Below are 24,763 nucleotides of genomic sequence, written 5' to 3'. Positions count from 1 at the left end.
AAAATATAAATGAAAATATTAACACTGGAAATTAATTTAAAATTAAAGAAGAAAAATCATCCAAAGTGCAAATAAATGAATCTAATGCATTTAATAAAACTTTATCAAGTTACAGAAAGATTCCACTATATATATAAAAAAAACAAACCCTCACAGTTGCTTGCAGTCACATCACAAACATGACATTTAAACAGGAGATGGGATCCCCATCACAAGAGAGACATGGACCTTCTCTTTTCCAGGAGGAACGGTCCCAGCTCTACTCAGCCTTTCCTTACAGGAGAGCTGCTCCAGTTCTCCAGTCATCTTTGTAGCCCTTCATTTGACTTTCTCCACTATGCCCATGCCTCTCTGCATTTGGGAAGACTAGAGCTGGAAACAGTACTTTCTGCTAACACAGACTTTCTGCTAAAACAAAAAGTGCTTAATGTTTCATTACCGTGTGTCATTTCTAAATTGGATTTCAGACAATAACAAAAGAAAATAAATCATCATGGCAAAATGTGGCCTTAAAATTTTCTTTCCCAAAACAGCTTGGCTGCTTGTCACTGAAATCTGTTTTGTATTCACAGTTCACCCTTTCTTAATAATGCTGTCATACATCCACACTGGGATCACCACCCAGTCCCTCTAGACTGAGTTCCTGACTAAGTGTAATACTGGAAGACTACAGTGTTCTTCATCTGCAATACTAAAACACACTACTGAAAAAAATCTTGCAGAAACGTTCATCCATTGACCAAAAATGTTCATCACTCCTCTCAGACCACAAACCATTTCATTAAGGTTGAAACACTACTAAGAGCAGGCTGAGTGGTGGCATTGAAGGTGTAGAGTTTATAGCACATCAGCAGATCTCCATGTCACTATAATTTTTTTTTAAATAGGTGATCAAGGTTTATTTAGGAGTGAACCATCTGTAATGGAGAAAAGAAGAAAGAGACTCTTGCTAGAAGGCTTTATGTCTGAAGAGTATCTCCAGGGCTGTTCAGTTCTTTGTTTAAGTGTGGGTAAGAGGACAAAGAGTTGTGTTTTTTTTTCTGGCAATGATTTTGTTGTACTTGAATGACATTGGGCCAAGACTCATCACACTTAAAAATCCCAACACTTTATAGTTAAGATGTAATTGTCACTGTTTTCAGCAGTAACAGATTTTCTGATCTCATTGGGCTGGCCGATTGAATCTGCTGATGAGTATGTGATACAATGATCATGTTATGGTAGCTTTAAAATGGAAGTGCTGCCTGGAGCAAAGTATCATGGGGCTTTAAATTCAGATTGTAATAGGAGAGGTTTCCTGTTTCTGGCTGCTTCTTAAAGGGTTTTGGTCTTTTCTGCTGGGCTGGCTGCAGCCTCTGGGGATGTGAGAGGCTCTTTCGTCACTGGCTACTGCTGCCGTTTCTGGTTTTATTGTGCTTTTCTGTGATACAGACTAAGGTAGGGAGGTGGTGGAGTCATGGTCCTTGGAGATGTTCAAGAAAAGACTGAATGAGGCATTTAATGCCATGGTCTAGATGACTGGATAGGGCTGGGTGATAGGTTGGACTGGATGATCCTGGAGGTCCTGGTTGATTCTATGAAGGTAATTTTACATTGTGTTATTTTCATTAAGCTTTTTATCTCAATCCAGGGTGGGTATTTTTTATGTTACTTGCCTTCTAGATTTTTGCAAGGGTGGGACTTGCTTGTTAGAAGAGACCATTAAACCAGGACATGTGTCCTTCCTGCTTCAGGGACATAGTTCCCCTCCATCCAAGGAAAGCATTTTTGCTATCTATGCAGTTAAGAGGTTTTCTGAAAAAATGGAAAGGCCTCACTGTTAAAGATGAAGTTAAAAATATCACAGAGCATCAGGAACGTTCTACTGTTTGTATTTTTTCCTCTCAGAGCCCCAAGTCAGAATGTCAAGTTCACAAATTAATGTTTTCTACCTTTGCATCTGAATTGTTAGGTATCACAGTGTAGCAGAAAAATGACAATGCCATTCATAGTAATCACCACCATCCTACAGCTTCCCCAATAATAGCATTAAATACTTTAGAGCTGAGATTTACGAGAATATCATACAGACAATTTCACAACATATCAGAAAAACTACAGGCTATTTCTCTTACTCTGTATGTATTCTGTCATCTCCTAGTGATGCAAAATAAACAACATGAAGATATAGAGAGACTTGAAGCAAGATAAGTCACTAATGTACACACTGTAATGAGATGACTTTTCAGTCAAGCTTCATATTCTACCCCTGAGTTTTCAAAGGAAGTCCACAGAAAAAAGTGACCCAAAATCAGGAAATACAATATTATTGTGATATTTAAATTACAAATACAAGTCAGTATGTCTGAGAGCTTTGTCACCTGAAGCTCTATAAAAGAAGAGACTGAAGCTCTGAACAGGAATAGTTAAGAAAATAAATAGCAATTTACTGTCTTAGAAATATGAGTCCTTGTTCTTTTTAAGAACAAAAATATTCTAAGATTTTCATAACAAGGACCCCAAACTCTGATGTAATATTTACAGACATTGCTGGCTTTAGCTCCTGTAATTTCTTCAGTCTCAGGTATTTCTCTCACAATTAGTAACACCAAAAAGAAGGGGAGTTATGCTGGAAGCTAAAAGGACTTTCTAAAAAAACCATCTATTGCCTTTTTAATTTCACTGTTCATATGAAGACCCTAATTAAACATCATGCATGCATTTAGCATCATTTGATACTGAAGAACAGATCAAATGAATCTAGATTTTAGCTTATTTGACCACCTGAAATATGTAGCAGCTGGAGGGGGAAGTTAGAAGCCTGAATTTCTTAATCAGCCAACAGATAAACAACTTAGTGAAGTTTGATTCTTTGAATATTAATATGAAGATGTAGTCAAAAGCAAGAGGAATCCTGGAAGGTCAAAATCCTATGTCTTAATTATGAAATAATCAAAAGGTTATAAAAATGCCAGATCCTATCAAGAGAGGGAACAGATGCAAGTAAAAAGAAACTAAGATGTTAGGAGGTAAAACATGAGTAGCTCATGACAACTGGCTAGGAAAGTGAAAAGGTAGCTCAGTTGCTGCTGGGACTCCAGAAAATAAAGCAAGACATTTAAGAATGTCACTTTACCTATATAAACCATTTCAGTAGACTTCTCTACATGATTAACTCCATTTTTTTTATTCTAGAATTTAAATAAGTGCATGTAACAATGTGTGTATGCTCTTTACCTCCTACTTTGTTCTACAGTTGCTTTGTACTGATTATTATACATTGGAGTGTAAATTCAGCTCTAGGCAAGTTTAAAGTTTCTTGCAAAACTCAAGTATTCAGCTAATATTTATGGAAATTTTCCTACTTTGATGGTGGTTTTAGTGAAACCTATTCCAGTTTCTAATAACACTTCTGGTGAACAAGTTTCTCCCAAGATCCAACTTAAACCTCCCCCGACACAACTTGAGTCCACTTCATCTTGTTACTAGGGAGAAGAGACCAAGAGTCACATGGCTGTAAGTTCCTTACAGGTAGTAGTTGAGAAGAATAAGATCTCCCCTCATCCTCCTTTTTTCCAAATGAAACTACCCTAGTTCCTTCAGCCATTCCTCATAAGACCAATCTCAGAAATAGGCCAAAGTTTGCCCACCTGAAGTCCAAGGCAGCAGTTCTAACCTCCATCTTCACTACTCCAGCATTTGAGAACTATGTCATTTCATGATCACTGTGCCCAAGACAGCTCCCAGCTGTTACATCTCCCACAAAGCTCAGTTGATAAACAATAGGTCCAGCAGAGTGCCTTTCTTATTTGCCTCCCTCACTGGCTGTGTTGGGAAATTATGCTGCACACACTGTATGAATCTCTGGGACTGCTCCATGTTTGCTGAATTTTATTTCCAGAAGGTATCAGGGAGGTTGAAGTCCTTCACAAGAACAAAGGCTAGTGATTGTGAGACTTTCCCCAGATGCCTCAAGAATATTTTACCTGTCTCTTCATCCTGGTCAGGTAGTTTCCCAGTCTCCTACTATAATAATCTGCCACTCTGTTCTTGTGCCTGATTCTCACCCAGAAATACTCTGTTGTTGCTGTCATCAAGTTCCAGACATTCATACCACTCCCTAACATAGGCATAACTCCACCTCTCCTTTCTTGCCTGTTTTTTTCTGAACAGTTTATATTCATCCATTGCATAACTCCAGTGATTCCACCACATTCCATGATGGCAACTACCTCATAGTTTCTCTGCTGCCTAATGGTTCTAGCTCCTCCTGTTTTTCACACACGCTGCATGCATCGGTGTGAATGTACTTCACTTGGTCTGATGGTCCTGCCACCATTTTGCAGGGACAAGTCCTAGTTCCTAACTGACTACTGTCATTTATTTCCATGGTTTCTAGCCCATCAGTAACCCTTGCAACTTTGCCTCTGTCTGGATCTCAATTCTCTGCCTCCACTGGCATGGCAAACTAAAAGACCTCACTAGCACACCATCCTTCAAACATAGATGTGCTGTCTTCAGGCTTACTTCTAGTAAGCCCTGTTTATGCCCTTCCCCACTTTTACCTAAAGTTCTTTAAATGAGCTGTGTTAATTCTTGCGCTAGGATCCTTTTCCCACTTTGAGACAAGGGTATCCCATCTGTTGCCAGCAATCCTGGTGTTGATGATGAGTCATTATTCAGAACTTCATCTCAGATAAAACTCATGACAAGTTTGGATATTTTTGTAAGGCTTATTTGGAAACGTCTCTGTATTTTGGATTGGCAAATTTGGCTAGGAATATTCCCATACTCAAGTATCTAGACTTCTACTAATTTGTTTCCCCTTCACACTCCCCCTTTTTCAATATCAACGTGTTTCATTCTCTCTTTGGTCTTAAAGTCTATAGTCTCAAATCTTAAGGCACTGCCTCTGTTGCCTTTTCTGCCCTTCCTTGACAGTCTGTGCTCAGCTGGAATTCCAGAGACAGATGTCAACTCACAACAGAATATGACCATTGAATTTGTATGGGTTTGGATCAGCATAAAGGACCATGTATGTCATCCACATTTGCTTATCTTGTAAACTCATTAAATCTGGCTTTATATCTTTTCCTGTTAGGGAAAAATATGGCTAGGAGAAAAGGGTGACCGATGTAAAATGGCTGCATATTTTTTCTTATGATCTAGAGCAGTATAACTTACCATTAGGAAGAATTAATATTATTTCTATCTGTCTGCCAGATACATAATTACATACAGACCTTTGCAGTTGGAAGATAAAGGGACAAAAAAATAATCTTTAGAGACAGCTATATGAAATTTTATTCCGGGGGATCGTAAGAGAATATGTTTAACTTTGCCATAAGAATAAAAATGTTACCAGGTTTCAGAAAATCATTCTACCTACTGACATGATTATGCTGCCTAAATGTGGAGACAGATTTTCTGCCTTACCTGGTATCTGTTGGGGGCAGTAGAGCAGGACTACAAAGGAATTAGTTACGGCTCACACATTACAGGTCCAGTGTTAAAGTAGGTGACCTTGAGGCTTGGCAGAGTTTAAAGCAGCATATGAAGTATATAAGCTAGAACTATAGCCTAGAAAACAAATGGTGATATTTTGCCAATATATTTAGCTGTCCAGAGCACAGTCCCCCTGTAAAACTGCCTGGAGAGCACTTGCAATCCAACAACTGGCTTTTATATCTGTTTTCACCAGGTGGTAAGCCCTTGAGCCATGAAGAGTCACCATATGGAGGAGGGAACAGCTTTCTATCTTTGTGCTGTCAGCACAGCGCAAGGTCTCTGACATCCAGGAGACCTCAGACATGGTGTTTAATGCCAGTTCATGGCACTGAGCAATGGAGCTCTGTGGAATGGGAAATTATCATCAATAGCAGACTTAATTATAAAAAAAGGGAGAGAAATCTAATTGAAGTAGAAGCAGGCTTGGGTCAACAGTAAAATATACTAGTAACATACATCATTCAGTTTTATATATCCCATTGTTCTCTGTTTTTTTTCCCCCCAATGCTTTCTCTGCAAGTTTTCCATCCCACTGGATTATGATATAGTTATATATATGTTTCTGATTTTACATTATATCACACTGACAGTTCATAAAGTGCAAAATACCAGTGAGGCATTTTGGTAGGACATTTAGCTTTGTTCTGACTTTGGCTGGAATGAAATATGTTCTGTTAAAAAGGGAATTTATGGAACTAATCACCTGGAGTGATCTCCTTCAACAAAACTCCTAATTTCACACCTTGTTCATACACAAAATAAACCTTTACTAAAGGCATGTGTTTGACAACAAACTGGAACCTTTTCTTCCAAGGCACCTAAACTGTCACTGCATATGATTATGTAAGATACAGAATCAGACTCTAAAACACAAAACCTTGCCAGTTTGTCTCTCAAATATCATTTGGCTCTGACCTGGAATAAGTAAAATGACTACAGATCTAGCTAGCTTTTTTATAATTTTCTTTCCAAGCTCTAAATTACTCAAGGTATGTGTGTGACTTAGTTGAGGCAATTAACAAGGCAGGAATTATAAAATACATAATTTTATTTTCTGGAAAGTGTCATATGTGTGTGTGTGTGTCATCCCCCTCCCCCCCAGCTGTATACCAGTTAGTTACATTTGTGTTCTAATTCCGTCAGGAAAACCCTTACAAGGATGCTGATGGGCAATTCATTCATTTAGGAGAATCAGAAAACTGGAAAAGTTTAGCCACAAAATGGCTTTGTCTCACTTACAGATAGGTAGCCTGGAGCCTTAGGGAAGGTCTGTTCTACTCACTGAATGGAGTAGAAATTTCAAGATAGTCCTTGGCTCCTGTGTGGTAGTGTTGGAACTGCTCAGACATAGAGAGGCTTCTAGATCTTCCCAGGGTGCTGGAAAAGAGGCAGGCAATCTCTGACCTGATCCTGGTTCCTCTTGGCACAGAGGTTTGCAGAGGTGCAGGCAGGATCTGTTGCAGATGTGCAGAGAGCACAATGCTGGTGGCACTTCTTGCCACGTCATGAGACACTTAATTGCCTTCTCCTAGTAAACTTGAAGTACTTAAGTTCCCAGGTAGTTCAAGCCCAAAACATCAGGTCTAAGCTGGTCTGAAGCTCAAGGCAAAGCAGAACATGTTGCCCAAGAGCAGTGAGGCAAAGGCAGCAAGGCAGAAGCAGCACAACTGCTTGCAACTCAGCTCAGTTTGTATTACTTGCCCAAGTGTAAGGGCTCCTTTGGCCACAGAGATTCACCAATCAAAATGGCATTTGCAAAACTGACCATATTAGGTGAAACCAGGACTTGCTCACTCTTATTTGGGCAGGACACCAACAAGTACCCAAACACCTGTGGGTACCTGTTTATCACTTTGGGAGGGGACATAATGGCCTAACCTAAGGCTTTTCCTTCCGCCCTTGCTTCTCCCCTTAGCAGAAGGGTGGGGCAAGTCAACCTATTAGCCTTCCAGGACAGTGTTTCTGTAAGATAAGTCCTTTGGCATGTGCATTTTACACTGATTCCTTTTCTCACTTCCCACCTCCCCTCCCTTTTCTTTTTGCCTCTGCATAAACTCTATCCCTTTATCTGTGTATGTCAAAGGACAATAAAAAGACAGGTAATTTGTCTTCATACTTATCTACAGAGTTCAGATGCTCAGTGGGGCTGCAACTAGGCTCTGGAGATACTCAAGACCCACCTGGATGCGTTCCAGTGTGATCTGGTATAGGTACGCCTGCTCTGGCAGGGGGAGCTGAACTAGATGATCTTTTGAGGTCCTTTCCAGCCTCTGACGTTCTGTGATTCTGTGGAGACACTGAGGCTGCACTGTGCTGGAAGCAGCCGGTTCCAGATGGCTGCAATGAAAGCACCAATTGAAAGCTGTGGCCCCTATGATGGTGCCTTGGAGAAACCCCGTGTAAGGAGGGGCAAAGCAATGCCTTGCAGTGATAGGTGAGGGGAAAGATGTGAGAAACAGCCCTGTGAGCCCCAAAGGGAGAGAGGGAGAAGGTGAACCAGGAGTCCCAGCAGCTCCTGGGGAGACCACAGTGGAGCAGGTATCCACACTGCAGCCCTCCTGGAAAGCCTGCATAAGAAAGAGGAAAATGATGTATGGAGAGAGGAACAGCACAGGGAACACTGAGGCCAGAGGAGGTGGTGCCCCATTTTACTCTCTATATGTGCACATGCATAAATAAATACACCTTTTTTCCTTTTTTCTCTGGAATATTTTCTAAAACATTGAGTGTAATCACATTCTCAGTGCAAACAATTTCTGTCAGACTGTTTTGTCCCAAAGAAAAGATAAGATTCCTACAATTTGAATCTCAGCAATTTTCTGTAAGGAGTTACTATCTGGGAATTGTATCTTTGTAAGATTTTTTCCCCTTCTGCTTGTAATTTATGCTAAGTCCTTCAAAATGTCTTCTCTTTTGGACACCTAAGGATTCCATAGACTGTGAAGAGTTTTGGTTCAGACGACCTGTAGACATGTTTTTAGCTTCACCATATTTCAGCTAAAGGTACCCTTGTCAGATCAGTGTTTTTATCCAAATCTTTAAAGATTCTTATGCCAATTCACTTACTGTACAGACAAGAGGCCTAATTAGATGTCATCTGTGGGTTATAATATTTAGTTCGATGCATAGAGAATGCCAGGGTAGGTATAGGCTGGATGTTAGGAGGAAGTTCTTCACAGAGAGAGTGATTTCCCATTGGAATGGGCTGCCCAGGGAGGTGGTGGAGGCACCATCCCTGGGGGTCTTCAAGAAAAGACTGGATGAGGCACTTAGTGCCATGGTCTAGTTGATTGGTTAGGGCTGGGTGATAGGTTGGACTGGATGATCTTGGAAGTCTCTTCCAATCTGGTTGATTCTATGAAACTGGTATCAGCCCATACAATTTAATCTGTAATACTAAATGGTACATAAAGTACTGCTTGCTTTTCTCTCTGATCAGGTTTGATTTCTAGAGCTTTCATGTTACATCTTCCTGTAAAAAAAACAGGGGGAGGGGAAAGGAATTTGGCGTATTCCAGAGCAGGGACAAACAGAAATTTTAGCTACCAAGAGTGCAATTGGGCAAGTATTACATTTGTGACAGTCATATCATGGACTCTAGTACAATATATTTCCCCAGCAACTATGGTGTACATATGCATTAAGCACTTGGTTCCACCAATATATTTAAATACCAACATCATCCTTTAAAAATCATATAAAATGAGAAAGGATACTAAAAATGCTACGTATATAACACATTAACTGTTAAAAGTGTTTGAAAACCAGAGAAATACAATATTGCTTTACAATTTATGCAGCCAACATTTCATTGTAAGGGGATTTTCTCACATATGCTGTGGTATATATTAATTATGATGCAATGATAACATGAAAATGACCCCAAAAATTAATCAGGCTAAGAGGGACAAAGTGGCCTGCACTTTAAAATTAGTTCTGGTTTCCTTGGCAGGAATTTAGTTCTAGGTATTCCTTGGGAAAAGCACTGAACAAGAGATGTAATTTAAATCCTAAGTGATTTTAACATATAAAATATACAGATCCTATTTACAGGAATAATTTTGCTTATCTTTTGGGAGCTAAATCTGGCTTTATGTAGTGGGATGTTTATACCAAGATAGGCAGCAAAGGTATTGAAAGCAAGTAAGGTCATATTACAACAAGGTCAAGTTTGCAGAGAATTTCAATCCCATCTGGAAATATGTAGGCATTTCTTTCTATTTCCCAGTGAAATATGTGGATAATTAAAACAGTTTGGCAGTAGATGTGTTCCATAGAAGAAATCAGACCAGTAATTCAAAGAGCTTTAAACAAGAGACTCAAGCCCTGGTGATAAAAAAGTGGCTGGCAGTTTTGCCAACAGAACTGTGATTTGAGGCAAGAGTTGTCCATAATCATAGCTTTTCATAGGCTATGTGTAAGCATTTGGGGAGAATTAAGTTTATGGAATTTTATATCTAAAATTAATTAATTTTCATCAAGATTTAGACTAAAATATCTGCACAGTCCTTGATGATGTAATTTGTAAATTAAACTCTTGACTTTTAAAGCTTTTCTTTAAGATGCCTTTGCAATTGGAAAAAGTAGATATTGCATAATTCATTAGAGTGGCTGAAGGGTGAAAAAGTTTACTTTTGTTGTGCAGTTTGTTCTGTTTTTTTTCCTTAAGTCTCGGTTTTTAAAAGGGATTGCTGTTGTCTCAGCTGGTCACAGACACCACATCATTGGGTTTTGTTACCCAGTGATGCCGTAGGGGAGGCCTTTGCTGTACTACTCAGTGTCTTAGTAGAGTAGGAGGTTTACCTGCTCATCCCTGACAAAGGTTCTTTAACAGCAGCCTGCAAGCTGGATAGCCCTCTGGCAATGGCCTCTCTGCTGAGTGGTGAAGCTCCTGCTGGAAGATCTCCAGATCTGGAACGATTGGGCAGCTATTTTGTTCTGCTCTGTGCAGGAGGCAGATTAATTCACTGTTTCAAATGGCTGTATAATAAAGTTTTATCTCCAAACTTTGGATTACTGCCTTAAACACTGTCACCAGCAATGTATTTTCACTGTCTTGCATTTGGAGCCAGCTTTGCCTATGTAGGATGAAAAAAAAAGATAAAACCCTACTTTATTAACTTGTTTTTTTTCCTCCTTTTTCTTCCTCCCCCCCATTCTCTTCTAATGAGGTCTATGTAGCCGTTTTCTGCATTGCATTTTTTTGGAGGTGTAGGAATCAGATATTAGTGTTTCAGAAAGTACATTTTCATTATTCAACAAAACATAAACATCAATTGTGGTAGGTTGAACTTGGCTGACCATTAGGTGCTCACCCAACTGCTCTTTTGCTCCCCATGCGCTGCAGAACAGGAGAAGAGAATACCACAACAGATCATAAGTTGAGAGGAGGACAGGGAGATTGCCCAGCAGTTACCATGATGGGCAAAACAGACTTGACTGGGGGATATCAGTTGCATATATTGTCAGTTAATTACAGAGGAGGGTAGTGAGAAATGAAAAAAAAAAGGAACCCATTTCTCCCTCCTCCTTCCCCCCCTTCTCCCTTTGTATCCAGGCTCAGTTTGACTCAACTGTTCTACTTGAGCATAACACCCACCCCAAGTGGCACAGGGAGATGGGCAATGTGGGTTGTGATCAGTTCATAATACCGCATCCTTTTCTCCTCCTCACACTTCTCCTGCTCTTATTTGGGGTCCCTCCCATGGCAGAGAGTCCTTCACAACTTCTCCAGCATACATCTTTCCCTTGGGATTCAGTTAAGAACTGCTCCAGCATGGGTCCCCCTACAGGGTCACACATCCTGCCAGTGAACCTGCTCCTTTGTCCGGTCTTCTCTCTATGCATCCAGAGGTTCTGCCAGAAGCCTGTTCCAGCAAAGGCTTCCCACAGGTTCACAGACTCCTGTGGATACAGCCATCTGCTCTGGTGTTGGTCTTGTATAGGTTGCAGGGGAGCAACCTGGGTAACCATGGTCTTCACTGCAGGTTGCAAGGGAATTTCTGCTCCAGCACCTGGAACACTTAACTCCTCCATCAAAGACTTTGCTCTGTGCAGGCTTGTTTCTCTCACATATTTTGTCACTCCTCTCTCCCAACTGCTCATGCACAGTGCTTTTCACCCTTTTCAAAATACCTTCTCACAGTGGTGCTGCTAACATTACTGGCTGCCACTGGATCTGCCCAACATGGGGTCAGTTCCTGCTGTCTTCTCACAGATGCCAGCTCCCTAGTGTCCAAACTTTAGCATATAAACTCAGTACAACACTGCACTGGCCCCAGAAAGTCACAGGTTTTTGCTGTAATGGCAGGCTGACTTGTCCTGAGGCTATGTTGCCAAGGCAGAGATTATTCTTCAAACAGATTCTATTCTCAAATTTCTAGCTGAGCTGGTGACGAAGAAATAATTTTAAGTGCTGTTTTTTGATGGAGCACCTAATAACTTTATCCAAACTTCTTTCTGTCTGGTTGGAATCTGGAGGAGAACGTTCACAGTATACAAAGACTTAAAAACCAAAAATCAGATGTGTACAATAAATAGATATTTTAGGCCCATTGAAAGAAAGAATTCCTGAAAAGGACATACCAGTATATTTTCCATAGCTTAGTAGAATCTGGTAACCATAGAGCTGGTATCTTTGGAAAAATACAGTGCTATTTTAAATATGATAAATGTTAAGTGAAAGCAAAGATGCAGATTTCTGTGCCAAAACCACACAAAACCAAATGCTGAAAAATGTCTAAAAGTAATGATGAAAACATACTTGTCTTTTATAAATGTAACTAGAAAGCTTTATGCCAAAGGGCATTTCTACAATACCAGGAAAGAGGAGGCTGAGGGGAGAGCTCATCACTGTCTACAGCTACCTGAAATGATGTTGTGGAGAAGTTGGTGCTGGCCTCTTCTCATAGGTAAATAGTGGTAGAACAAAAGGGAATGGACTCCAGCTGTGACTGGGTAGGTTTAGAGTAGATATTAGTAAAAAAGCAAAAGTGGTCAGGCATTGGAATAGGCTGTGCAGGGAGTTGGTTGTGTCACTAACCCTGGATACGTTTAAAAGTTGTTTGGTTGTGGTGCTTGGGGTTTAGGGTGAACCTTGTAGAGTAGGTTTATCAGTTGGAGTTGGTGATCCTGAGTCTTTTCCAACTTGAATATTTTTGTGATTCTGTGATTTTGTGAATAGTTTATAAATAATCTGGTTTTCATTTAAGAGTATTCAGCAAAAAATATTCCTATACAATATAGTTTAAGAAAAGAATATAGTGTCTAAACTTACTTTTCCTTAAACTTGCTTACATAAAATACTTCTGATAATTATTACACACAAGACTGTTGTCCCAGTGTTGTGGTTTAACCCCAGCTGGCTACTAACCATCTTACAACTGCTTACTTAATCCTCCACAGTGGAGGGGGCAGACAATGAGAAAAAAATTAAAACTCATGGATTGGGATAAGAACAATTTAATAACTAAAATAAGAACACAGTAACTAGTAGTAATAAAATATAATAATAACAATGAAAAGGAATATTTAAAAGAGAGGAAAAAAAATCAGGAGCTCACCATTCACTGAGAAACAATCCTCCCCAGCCAACTCACCTCCATATATAAAGCATGATGTCCTGAGGTACAAAACATCCATTTCAGTAGTTCAGGTTAGCTGTCCTGGCCATGCTACTTCCCAGCTTCTTATGCATCTGCTTTCTGGAAGAACATGGAAAACAAAACAATTCTTAACTTAAGCACTACTTAGCAACAGCTAAAGCACCAGTGTGCTATCACTATTGTTCTCACGATAGATCCAAAGCACAGCACCACCTCTGTTACTAGGAGAAAAAAAAACCTCTCAGCAGAACACAGGAGCTTTCTCAGCAGAGCTCTCCTTTGTGTGAAGTAATGCTGCTTCACGTTATTAATTGAAAGTCCAAATGTACACCATACAGATCAACAAGTAGCAAGCAGTTGAGTGCCACTTGATTTCTCTTGCCTTCAGTTCTTTCCTCAGCAGGCAGGGGGATCCCTTCCTGTGATTAGTCTGTCACAAAGATTGAAATCTGATTTTGGTGCACATTTGGACCCCATTGAGGGCCAAATCACCACACTTGGTCTACTCAGGAATTAAGTACATTGAATGTTAAGCTGCAAACACTTAACTGTTCACCCAAACAACGATGAATTTCACTTAATTTTGCCTAATGATAGCCCATGAAAATAAACTTTTTTTGGACATACTTCTTGGAATAACTTAAAAATGTTATTTCCTTTCTAATATTTCTGTGTACTGTACAAGGCAAACATCTCATGGTTCTCTCCAAAGATGTCTTGAGTGCAAGTTGACCCAGACTAGCATTCCTTATTTAGACTACAATGGATTTTACAAAGAACAGTTTTGAAAAGTGTGTAGTTTGGAGAAACAAAGTTTAGGAGCTTGATAATCACATAGCCCTGTTAAAACTGAAAGAGAGAAAAAACCCAAGTTTTAATACTTGACACTGATCAGAGTGCATTAAACTCATCTACCTTTCACATAACAGTAATGCTTGTAATAGTTTAGTGAAGTGGTTGTTGAGAGCTTGGCTGAAAATCACATTGATAATTCAGTGACCCTAACCACTTTGTATCAAACTTCAAAAGACTCATCATAACACACACAGGGAAAAAACCCACACCAAAAAAACCCAAAGAAACAAGGAGAACTTTAGGTATTTTGCCCCTTCCCCCTTCCAAATTATTTGGGAGCTGGTATATATTTTTACTTTTACTCATGAAATGAGAATTGGTCAGCATAAAACTTTTCAGTCACCATAAAAAAACAACTTACAGAACATTTTTAACATTAATTATATGACTCTAGAAGCAATACTAACTCATTTCATTTGCACAATATTCTATTAGCTGAGGTACTAATCTGAAGGAATATAGAAACTTGGTTTTGACTTGTAATGCAGTAACTTTCAGATTAAAGGAAATGTGAGAAATGATCCAGTCTTTCAAAAGCATGTTATTCTGCATGTGCTTTCCTCTTCTGCTTTGTTAAAAACTAATATAGCTTCCTGTTACTTTGTCCAATTAAAACGAGCTGTCATCCATTAACTAAAACAAATTAGCAACTGATAAAATAATTTAAATCCATATAAAAAATGTTTCTTTAGCAAAAATACCTAAATTTCTCATATGGTTTGTTAGGAACTGAACAAAACTAGGTCAGACTATGGTTATTACCATCTGATGACTGCACATCAGTGCTGAGGAACAGAAATTAGGTTTTAATGAAAAAAAGATAACTCCAGCAGAAGATTTCAGTCTTTACATGTTTGGATTGTAGTATAGCGATAAATCTTTTATCTCAGAAAAATATGCAGAACATTCAGGAAAATGAAATCTGTAGTTCACAAAAATAATTGATGCTAGAAGTTGTCAGGGAAAAGATGACTGACCTTTTCTGGGCTTTTTCTTGCTTAGCAACCTCCCTTAGCAACGACTGATTATTAGTACATATCAGATAGGAGAGATCACAGACAGCCAAATGCTAATCATTCTCACATCAAATGGGAGGTGTATGGACATTAAAGACTGGTTGATTGGTTTGGTTCAGTTTGAGTCAAGTCACTATTGCCCAGAGATGTCTTTTTTCATTAAATACTTAACTTGTTTTAAAAAATGTTAATTTTTATTTGGTAGGGGTTTAGGGGTTTTTGGTTTGTTTTGGTTGCTAATTTAACCACATTGTTTCCATAAATTCTATTTAAGCTCTCCTAAGACTTTGTTTTCTGTGGCCACATAACTGTCTGTTCTTGCAGACTTAGGCAGGCATCGCCTTCCTGCGTGCAGGACATGCAGAAGTTGTATTAGTCTCCCAGAGTCCACAAGCAAAGCTGCCTTTGCAGTTTCCCAACCCTGGAGCTTTGTGGAAAACATTGCTGAAAAGGAAATTCTGCATTAAACCCAAAGTCTACTATTGGGAAAAACACCCCACAACAAACAAAAACCACTATTGCACCCCACCTCCCCCCAAAAAAAACCCAAACAACCCAAAACTCCAACCCAAGACCCAACAACCAAATTTAGGTGGCTCAGCAGGTCACTTGCTACTTCCTCCTGGATTACAGGGGATCTGTACTAGTCCCTGATTCCATCTGCCAGCTCAGGAAGCCAGTTGCCCTGGAGTCAACCTGTCCCACTATTGAAGATTGAGGCAAAGAAGGTGTTAAGCCTTTCCCTTATCTTTTGTTACTATATTCCCCTCTCCATCTATTAAGGAGTGGAGGTTGTGCTTGCTCCTTCTTTTGGCATTAATATGTTTATAGAAATATTTTTTATTCTCCTTAACAACAGTGGCCAGCTTAAATTCTAAATTGACGTTTGCCTTTCTAATTTTAGTATTGTTTTAGTATTTGAGCTATAGTAAAGTGTTGAAGCTGTACCCAGAGTGGGGGTACCCATGTGTTCCCTGGTCCCTAAAGAACTTAGTGGAACATGTGCTTCCCCAATACCTAAAAAGCAGTAAAATATTAATTTTCATAACTGCATTTTATTCTCAAGAACAATGTTTGCATTATATATATGTATCCAGATATGTTGAGTACATTTGAATATAGATATGGCATACTAAGTAATTTGTTGTACTGCAAACAAGAGAAAAAAGCATTAATAGTGCCTCATGATTCTAATATTCCATAATGGCAGCAATATCAGCTAGAGAACCTAAGCTGTTACACAACCACAAGTTGCTGTGTTACATGTAGTGTATGGAGATGTGTTAATCTACAACATGTGAAATACAGGCATGTTAGACTTTCCCTGTGCCTTACAGGATTTAGCTTGGCAGACTTCAGCGTTCAGGATTTGAATGCATCCGCTTAACTGAAATGGGACCTTTCTGCTTTAAAAGACTAATTCTCATCCCATTAACTAATGCATGTAAGTTAGACTGTCTGGTGTCACTTTGTGGACACTATGGCTTTCTAACATGCATCAGAGGTGTTTGACAGCTGTAGCAGATGACTACACAAACCTTTAGAATAAAACTCCCGAGGCTGGAACAAGACAGCCAGAGGTTGGGAAACAAAAACAAAACCAAACCCCAAACAAATAAAAAAATCCCCAACAAAACAAACACAAGAAGACTAAAACAAAGGTGAAAAAAAGAAACCTTAAACTATATCCCTGTTTAAATGTTTTTGTACCTCCTAGGAACTTTGGAAATTTCAGATGGGATCTTCTCAACATTTTGGCAAGCTGGATGTCTCCATGAAACCTTCTTGTCACCCCTGCATAGTCACCATCTTTGTTGATCTTGCACAGATTCTCTCTTCATTAACTCTTTATGGTCCTATGAACTGTGTTGATTTTCCCCAAGTTCTAATATTAATACTGATTAAGTTCTTTTTTGAAGGAATGCTACTTTAGAGTTTGGTGACCAAACTAAAGGTAAAAACTTACTATAAATGCATGCAGTCTTTCTCGTGTGGCCTGTGACCTTAAGGTCTTGTAGAAAATATATCATCATTCTTAAACTGAGAACATGAGGAAGCTCAAGGCAAAGAGCACTGTAAGTCTTGTGCAGCATGCATTTAAATCACAGACCATATTATTTAATATTGCTAGTAAGGTTTAATTGATTCCTTTATTGGAGTGGTAGCATCTGTCTGTTTGAGCTGATGCACATGGAGTCAACAGAAATTATCACAGTGACTTTAGTATTTTAACATCTCACTCTCCATTCACTCCAATTTGTTTTACAATGAGATTGTTCATTTTATATGGAGTGAATAATTTTATAAGATAGGAAATCACCTCAAAATTAGGAAATCATTGGCTAAATGTTAGGAGGAAGTTTTTCACAGAGAGAGCAATTTGCCATTGGAATGGGCTGCCCAGGGAGGTGGAGTTGCCATCCCTGGAGGTGTTGAAGAAAAGACTGAATGAGGCACTTAGTGCCATGGTCTAGTTGATTGGATAGGGCTGGGTGATAGGTTGGACTGGATGATCTTGGAGACCTCTTCCAACCTGGTTGATTCTATGAAATTGCTTATGTAGTAGCTCAACTTCTGCTACTTCATAATTTTCAACTGGTTAATTAGAAGGTTCCAGAACATTTTGTCAGTTAACTATTGATGAATAACCATTGAGTTTGAAAAACAGTTTGTTTCTAGCACATACTTAGTGCATTGTTAACTCAAAATGTCTTTAGGGTACCAATATGGGAAACGTGTTCCTGCCAATTCCAGCCTACAGTGATTGCAGTTGTGTTGTATAGAATGGTCTCAGCTAGTACAGGCGCTGAGCAGATAGAGCTGTGCTTGGCAGCAGCAAGCATGTGTGTGAGGAAGTGAGGGCCACGGTGTGTTGTGGGCAGGGAGCATGCCTTCAGAGAACCAGCAAGGGCAGAGAAAGCTTGCACTAATTCATATTTCTTACATGTTACAGCTACCACAAAATAGCTGGAGTCAATAAAGATGGATATCTCTTGTAACCTGGAAACTTTAAAATGACATGGTAAAGAGCAGGCCTTTTATTTCCTTCCTGAAATGACAATCGAGTTGCAGCTGTGGTGTCTTGAACTCCAGTACATAACAAAACCACCACTGATTAGCTGAAAATGTTGATCAGCCTGCAGGAACTGAACCTGGCTGAAGAAGCTTCCAGTGAGAAATGAGCATTTAATCTCATAAATGAAATTTTTTTCTTCCTCCAGTTGCAATTTAGTATTTCATACGCTTGCTTAGAATTAGAGATTCATTTAGGTCTTGAAACTGTATTGGCTTAAGGTGACTGGCCTAAGCAAGGAGAGAAATGGGAAGGGGGTGGGTAGTGTGAGAGTGGGCTGTGTTAGGACAAGCATGGTACTTTGGAAAATCTTGGAACAGAGGAGTTAAACAGACCACAGGCATGACTGATATTAAACTGGGATCAGTGAGAAAATCCTAGGTAAAATAAGCTTTCTTTCATAATGAAGATACAAAGAAGCAGTATGAGATTATATTTAGATTAGTGTATTCTAACAGTGGTTGGTTGGTGTTGAGTATTCATAGTGAGGTAAAAAGTATGTCTTTATCAGGGATCTTTACTGCATCTTAGGTCAGTGAAATACTTACATACTTTATGATTCTGTTAACTCTGAGGGTGAAAGCTTGCCAGCTTCAACATTGCTCAGGGAAGTATTTAAATATATTGAACTTCAAGCACTGTAGCTTTCTCATTGCCTTCAATAGGCTTTCAGCTATCTTAAAATAGACACGAGTGTTCTCATAGCACTTTGTTAAGTTTACTTTAGAACCAGTAACTTTTTGTCTTCATAAACTCTGTGTCTGAGCCAGAAGTTTTGTTTTAGTAGAGAGGCCACTATGATGCCACACTACACTAACCCCTTGGGGTTATTTCTTTACAAGAGCAAACAGCTCTGTGGGTGTGCTTGTGCAGAACAATATTTTTGTGATATGTAGATGTTATCTCTGTGAACTATACTTAAGTCACCACAACTGACATGTCTCACTTCTGCTCTCACTGGACTTAAATGGCAGTTAAAAAAGTGAGTGGCTACTTTTGTATTTCAGCCTTCAGAATCCTAATAGCAAAATGAGTTTCTGGAACATTCCATAGTTGTCAAAACAAGTACAAAGTACTGAAACAGTGGTAAATACAAATTAACCATCTAGATAAATATAGCCTTTACTGCAGAATGATGAAAAGAGGCAGAACTAGTGAAATAACTGTTTCCATCATATCCCTTCAGCTCCAAGACTATTACTAAAAGGTACAATTGTTCCTGTCAATCACACCTTTGTCTCAATTTCTCTAAAACCTTCCACCTACATTAAAAATCCATTAGTCATACTGCTTTTATGACAGGTTTGGTACTCAAGGAGAGTGGTGGTTTCCACCTTTTTATGAAATCATACTTTTCTGTCTATTTTACACAGCAGCCTGAGACCACTGAGCTGCCCACATGCAATGATTTAAAGCAACTCAAAGAGGCCCAAACAAAACAGATGATCACTATGAATACAGCACTTATTCAGTTTGATTCTGCAGACCTCTGATGTCTGATTGCTGATGGTAGAACAATTTTTTGGTTACGTGTATTATTGTAGGTAACAAAAAATAACTCAGACCCTGACAGATTAAGTTATTCACAAAAACTAAATAAAAATACCCTTTCTGTACAGGATAAGACAATATTTTGAACTAATATTTGAACAGTGAAAGTCTGTACTTGCTGTAATTGTGAACATCTAACCTCAAGAATCTTTGAAATGAATAGGTTTTCAAAGGTACTTCCCATACTGAAATGAAATAAGAAGTTTCTTGAACACTTCTGAAAAAATGCATCTTTTCTATCTCTTACAAGAGAGAAGGAAAAAATAGAACTGGGATTAGGGAAATGTTCAAAAGACCAGCAAGCTTGTGAGAGTCTAAATCCTCTCTCTCCCTCATCAAAGATAAAGATTGCCTTTGGTAACATCCCGGACCCAGACTCGGTGCTTGGCCGAAAGCTCAGGGATGCAACTCAACACCTTGAAAATTCCTGGACCTCAGCCTGTCTGGAATGCCCAGAATGCCTACATCTCATCTCAGCTACCCCGAAGAGAAAAGGCTTATGTGTATTCAGGGTATGGACAGGTACAGCCCAGGAGGGGGCAGAGGCTCTCCCCATGGTGGTGCCGGACCCCTGCGAATGCATGAGAATACACAGGAAGATTTTCTGGGGAGCTGCACTTGGACACCAAACAGAAAACTCTATAAAAGGCAGGAGGAATGCCTGCTAAAGTGTGTGCACTCCCACCAGACCAGCAGGTGCCCTTCTACCAGACTACCAAGGGTGCACTTCTACCAGACCACCAGAGCAACCGCTGACAAACTCCACAGAGGATCACCCCTGTTGAAATTCCTATTGAAATGAAATACAGCATTACAAATTCACCTACATCAAAACTTTGATTTTTGACAATTGCCACAGCATCTCTGAAAACCGTTTTGGAGATAACATTTTATTCTATACCTGTCACTGTGCCTCTTACAGGCTACAGATTAATAGACAGAAGAAAAAACTATAAGTTTAAAAATAACTCTTTAAAACTGAGCTTGTGTCTGCCAAATATGTTCTTAAAGGTGCTTAAAAAACTAGATTTTTTAAATTATTCTCCCACCCTGCCTCAACCACCAGTAGTTTGATGGTGTTCTAGTGGGTTCTTTGAGGAAGTGAACACAACACAGGGGTACCACCCCTCTAGATACAGTTTCAGTGCTTTGTTACAGCCCAAGGACTAAAATGATGAAAAAGAGTTATACTGGAAACTACAATACTGAATAATATATGACAGAGAATACTGAGTAACTCTACTGATTAAAGAGCAGGTTATATTCACCCTATCCAACTGACCAGCAACACTCCTGAGTTGTACAGATTGCAAAGCTGATCAGCACTCATCCTTAAGGTAGACTTCCCCACCTGCAAGCAGCCCTGTCCTGCTGGTAAGACTGGTGTCACTCAACCCAGCTGCCTAGGCTTTTGGTTGAAATGGGCTCAGCATTCAGTGACATACAACCAGGACATGCCAGAAGGCAGAACCAAGGAGAACAGAGCTCCTCATTCATTTTGCAATTCATTGCATAACATCTTTCCATTCTGCTCAGGTTCATACTTGCAGGCCCTCTTCTCCTTAGTTTCATCTCTGGTAACCTAGTGACTATTGGCATGTTGTGAAAGTCTGATCAAACACATACTGACTTCCCTCTCAAAGGGCAATGAAAGAGCTCTGGGGAGAGCAGAGTCTTTTCCACAGGAAGGTAACTTTCATCTTGTTGTTAGTAAATATTACAGGTAGATGTTAATTGGGAGGGAACCATTGGAGAACTCAAGTGGCTTTCTTTCAATAATGCTGAAGTATTCTCTAGTGAGGTAAAATGAGCAATTAATACTTTGTAGGGTCATGCCCTCTTTATTGCATTAACTCAATGGTTATGGGCTAATGTGGAGTGCCAGCTATTTAGAAAAGTAAAGTTACCTTCGTTCTTTTAGTTTCCCATCATAGGTATTGCCTGTGCACATTCTCTTTTTGTACACACTGAAAGGTTTTTGGCTTTTTAAACGTGTTTTTCAAAGTCTTCTAGAGTCTTTCTTTCCACAACTTGTCTTTCTTATTCCCTAGGACATTGCAAGCACTTTGTAAAATCTTCTCTCTTCAACATCAGTACTTTAAAGGAGTAAGGTGCTTGGGAGGAGCTGTTTGCAAGAGCTATTTTAAACCTAAGTCAGTTTTGAAATATGTTTCTGAAATCCTTTGTGTTTGTAGAAGGGGATAAAAGTTACTGCTTAATAGCTTGGAATCCAAGTTCATGTTCAGCTGTCTAAGCTCTTTCCTTTTTGCTGCCTGACACAGACATTATTCCACACTTTCATTGTCACTCCTTGTTGTTTTCCCCCCTTGTCCGAAACAAAAAGCATTTCAAATCAATAACCAGGATCTATATTTTCTTTCAGAAAGTGGCCTCTTACTTTAGCATCTCTGTTAGCTCCTACGATTGGAAAATATACTCCTTTTTAACTCAGGCTCTTCAACCTGTGCTTTTGCCTGACTTTAATGTATTTCTTCTTTTGTTACACTGTCTTCTGAGTGGGAGGATTTTACTGTGATTATTTCAGTGCAGTTATCCTTGACTTGTATTTGGGTATGACAAACAGAAGAGTGAATTTGAGGCTTGAACCCTTTAAAAAGCAGAGACTTTTCCTACTGTGTTCACAACTCAGTTGCAATCTCAAATGAATTAGCTTATCAATAAGTTTAACTGTAAGAGAAATATTGTTAAACCCAAAGACTGCTTGTGCAGATTTTGGATTTGTGTTTTTTTAGATGAACACACTCAACATCTTCTTTGTATTTAATGACAAAGTTACCTTTGTCTTGATTCAGAAGCAAAATCTGTTTTATAAAGTCAAGTCAAACTGACTCCTCAAATGACTGCAATTCCCTTTGTGATATTTTATTTCTTCTTGACAAACGTGATCATGTTTTGGAGGTAGCAATGTGAGATTTCTTTGTTTTCCTGTCATGGTAGGCCTAAACAGGCTTATACAGGTACAGGCTTGCCCAGACACTCTTCTGCTCTCCCTCTCTCTGTTATAGGGAGAAGCAACTGCGGGAAAGAGGACAAGTAACCGGGAGCCATTGAGCCCAAGGACCCTGGCTTGCCCAGGCTTGTTTTGATCCTGTTTGCATCCTGCAGTAAACGAGGCACACACACCTGGGCTGTGCCTGCCTCATGTGAGGCCTATATTTTTCCCAAGTTTGGGTAAAGCAAGCCTATGGTTTCACCTGATATGGTTAAGCTCAGCTAACTGCCATTCTGCTTGGCTATTCTGTGTCCAAAGGCCCATGAGACTCAGGTTCTATTGATAGGAAGAGATGAGTATGTAACACAACATGCTGTGCTGCTGTATTTGTGCTTGCTGCTGTTCTGCATATCATGCTCTCTGCTTCTGGCAGTGTTCTGCCTCACTGCCTTATTGCATCCTGAGCTGCCTGGAAACTACCTACCTTGAGTTTACCAGGAACAGGCTCTAAATGCCTCCATGTGATTGGCCTGCATAGCCAGCGTGACCTTGTGCTGAGACTGCACATCGCAAGACATCCTGCCTACACCTGAAACTCTCCTGCCGAGATGGGAAGTCCTGGAGCTACACAGATCATCCAGAGAAGCCAGGATAAGTTCAGAGCTCATCTGCCTCCTTTCCACAACACTGTGGGAAGAATCAGAAGCCTCAGCAGCTGACAATACACCAACAGAACCCCATGAAGCTGTAGCTGGCCCTGCGAGTTGGGAGACTAATTTTGGTGAGTAAATACTTAAATCCTCTTGTAACTCACCAACTGCCTTCTGCCATAAGCAGAGACACTACAATTATTAAAGAAATGGAACATCTTCCTTATGATGAGAGCTGAGGCTATTTAGCTTGCAGAATAGGAGACTGAGGGGTGACCTCATTAATATTCATATATATATAAAGGCTAGGACATAGAATCACAGAATGGTTCAGATTGCAGAGGACCTCAAAGCTCACCCAGTTCCAACCCCATGCCGTAAGCAGGGACACCTCCCACTAGAACAGGTCGCTCAAGGCCTCATCCAATCTGGGCTTCCAGTTCAGCCAACTACTTCAACTCATCATAAGTGAACAGAAAGCAGCAGCTAAATACAGAGGAGTAAGGAGACCCAGCCAGCATCCATGGATGATGTTAGAGTGACCATTGAGTCTCTATCCTACCTACCTAACCGGGGGGCCACCAGGCCCCCCGGCCTTTAGATCCCCTCCACCATTCACCCAGTGTGCACCATGAGCACTCACCAGTCACGGTGTGAGGAGGATCCTCTGCCCAATTGGGCAAGCTTGAGGCTTCTGCCTTTCCTGGGGGGGATTATAAAGGGAGTGAGCAGGGAGGGCAAAGTGGTCACACCTGTGGTGGGAGGAGACTCCAACAGAACCCAGGTGCTCTGGGTTTAGGGGAAAAAAGAGGAAATTGCTGTGTTGGGTGGGAAAGGGGCAGGTGTGGTGGAAAAGAGGAGGTGGTGCTGAATTCCTGCCTCATTAATTGCCCCAACTAAATCAAGTGCCCAGGGAGGTGGTGGAGTTACTGTCCCTGGTGGTGTTCAAAAAAAGACTGGATGAGACACTTAGTGTTGATTAGGTCTAGTTGATTGGATAGGGCTGGGTGATAGGTTGGACTGGATGATCCTGGAGGTCTCTTTCAGCCTGGTAGATTCTATGAGTCTATGATCTCCATTCTATATATTTCTGTGTTAATATGTGAGTGACATGAACAAGGAATGATGGACAGCACTCTTGCTAAAAAAGGATTTTTTTTACTTTTATGAAGTAAGCATGTCCAGCTTTTGTGTCATAAGAGTTGCACCTAAGCAATTAGCATGAAGTCACTGAAATCTGATCTAATTTTCTTCATAGAGAGAAATATTTTTTTGCCTTACTGTATGATTTTTTTTCTATTACATGCATCTTACCACTCAGGTAAAATAGCTATCTTCAGCACTTGAACATGGATTAACATGACTATTGTTCAGTGCTCCCTACACTGATTACTTGAAGCACTTTTGATTCCTGTTCTTGAGGTTGTTAATGTGAATACAGGCAAACTGGAGAAAGCACAAAACAAACATCTCATCAGTTTCTCTTATGCTTACATGATACGGGCTTTTTGGCAACTTATTTATCAGCAATACCAGAGGCAGAGAATAAAATGTCATTTGATCCATCTCATGAA

The 24,763-nt window shown here is 39.9% G+C and overlaps 2 long non-coding RNA genes across 3 annotated transcripts in view; one reads left to right on the top strand and one right to left on the bottom strand.

Moving 5' to 3' along the window:
• Window positions 1-8,856: 8,856 nt before the first annotated feature.
• LOC135179979 (uncharacterized) lies at window positions 8,857-13,185 on the bottom strand. 2 transcript variants are annotated; one of them, XR_010304225.1, is made up of 3 exons: window positions 13,086-13,185; window positions 12,073-12,122; window positions 8,857-11,961 (listed from the first exon to the last, which is right to left on the bottom strand). It is a non-coding gene; the product is annotated as an uncharacterized LOC135179979 (long non-coding RNA). The 2 variants fall into 2 exon arrangements; XR_010304224.1 differs by lacking the exon at window positions 12,073-12,122.
• A 9,795-nt stretch (window positions 13,186-22,980) lies between these two features.
• Window positions 22,981-24,763, top strand: part of LOC135180110 (uncharacterized) — a 28,362-nt gene continuing 26,579 nt past the window's right edge. The window contains exon 1 of the long non-coding RNA XR_010304279.1: window positions 22,981-23,320. This is a non-coding gene — a long non-coding RNA (uncharacterized LOC135180110). The remainder of the gene's footprint in view (window positions 23,321-24,763) is intronic.

This window comes from Pogoniulus pusillus, chromosome 12 (genome assembly GCF_015220805.1).
Source record: "Pogoniulus pusillus isolate bPogPus1 chromosome 12, bPogPus1.pri, whole genome shotgun sequence".
NCBI lineage: Eukaryota > Metazoa > Chordata > Aves > Piciformes > Lybiidae > Pogoniulus > Pogoniulus pusillus.
The sequence above is the reverse complement of the archived record's forward strand: the minus strand, read 5'-3'. Positions and strand labels throughout refer to the sequence as shown.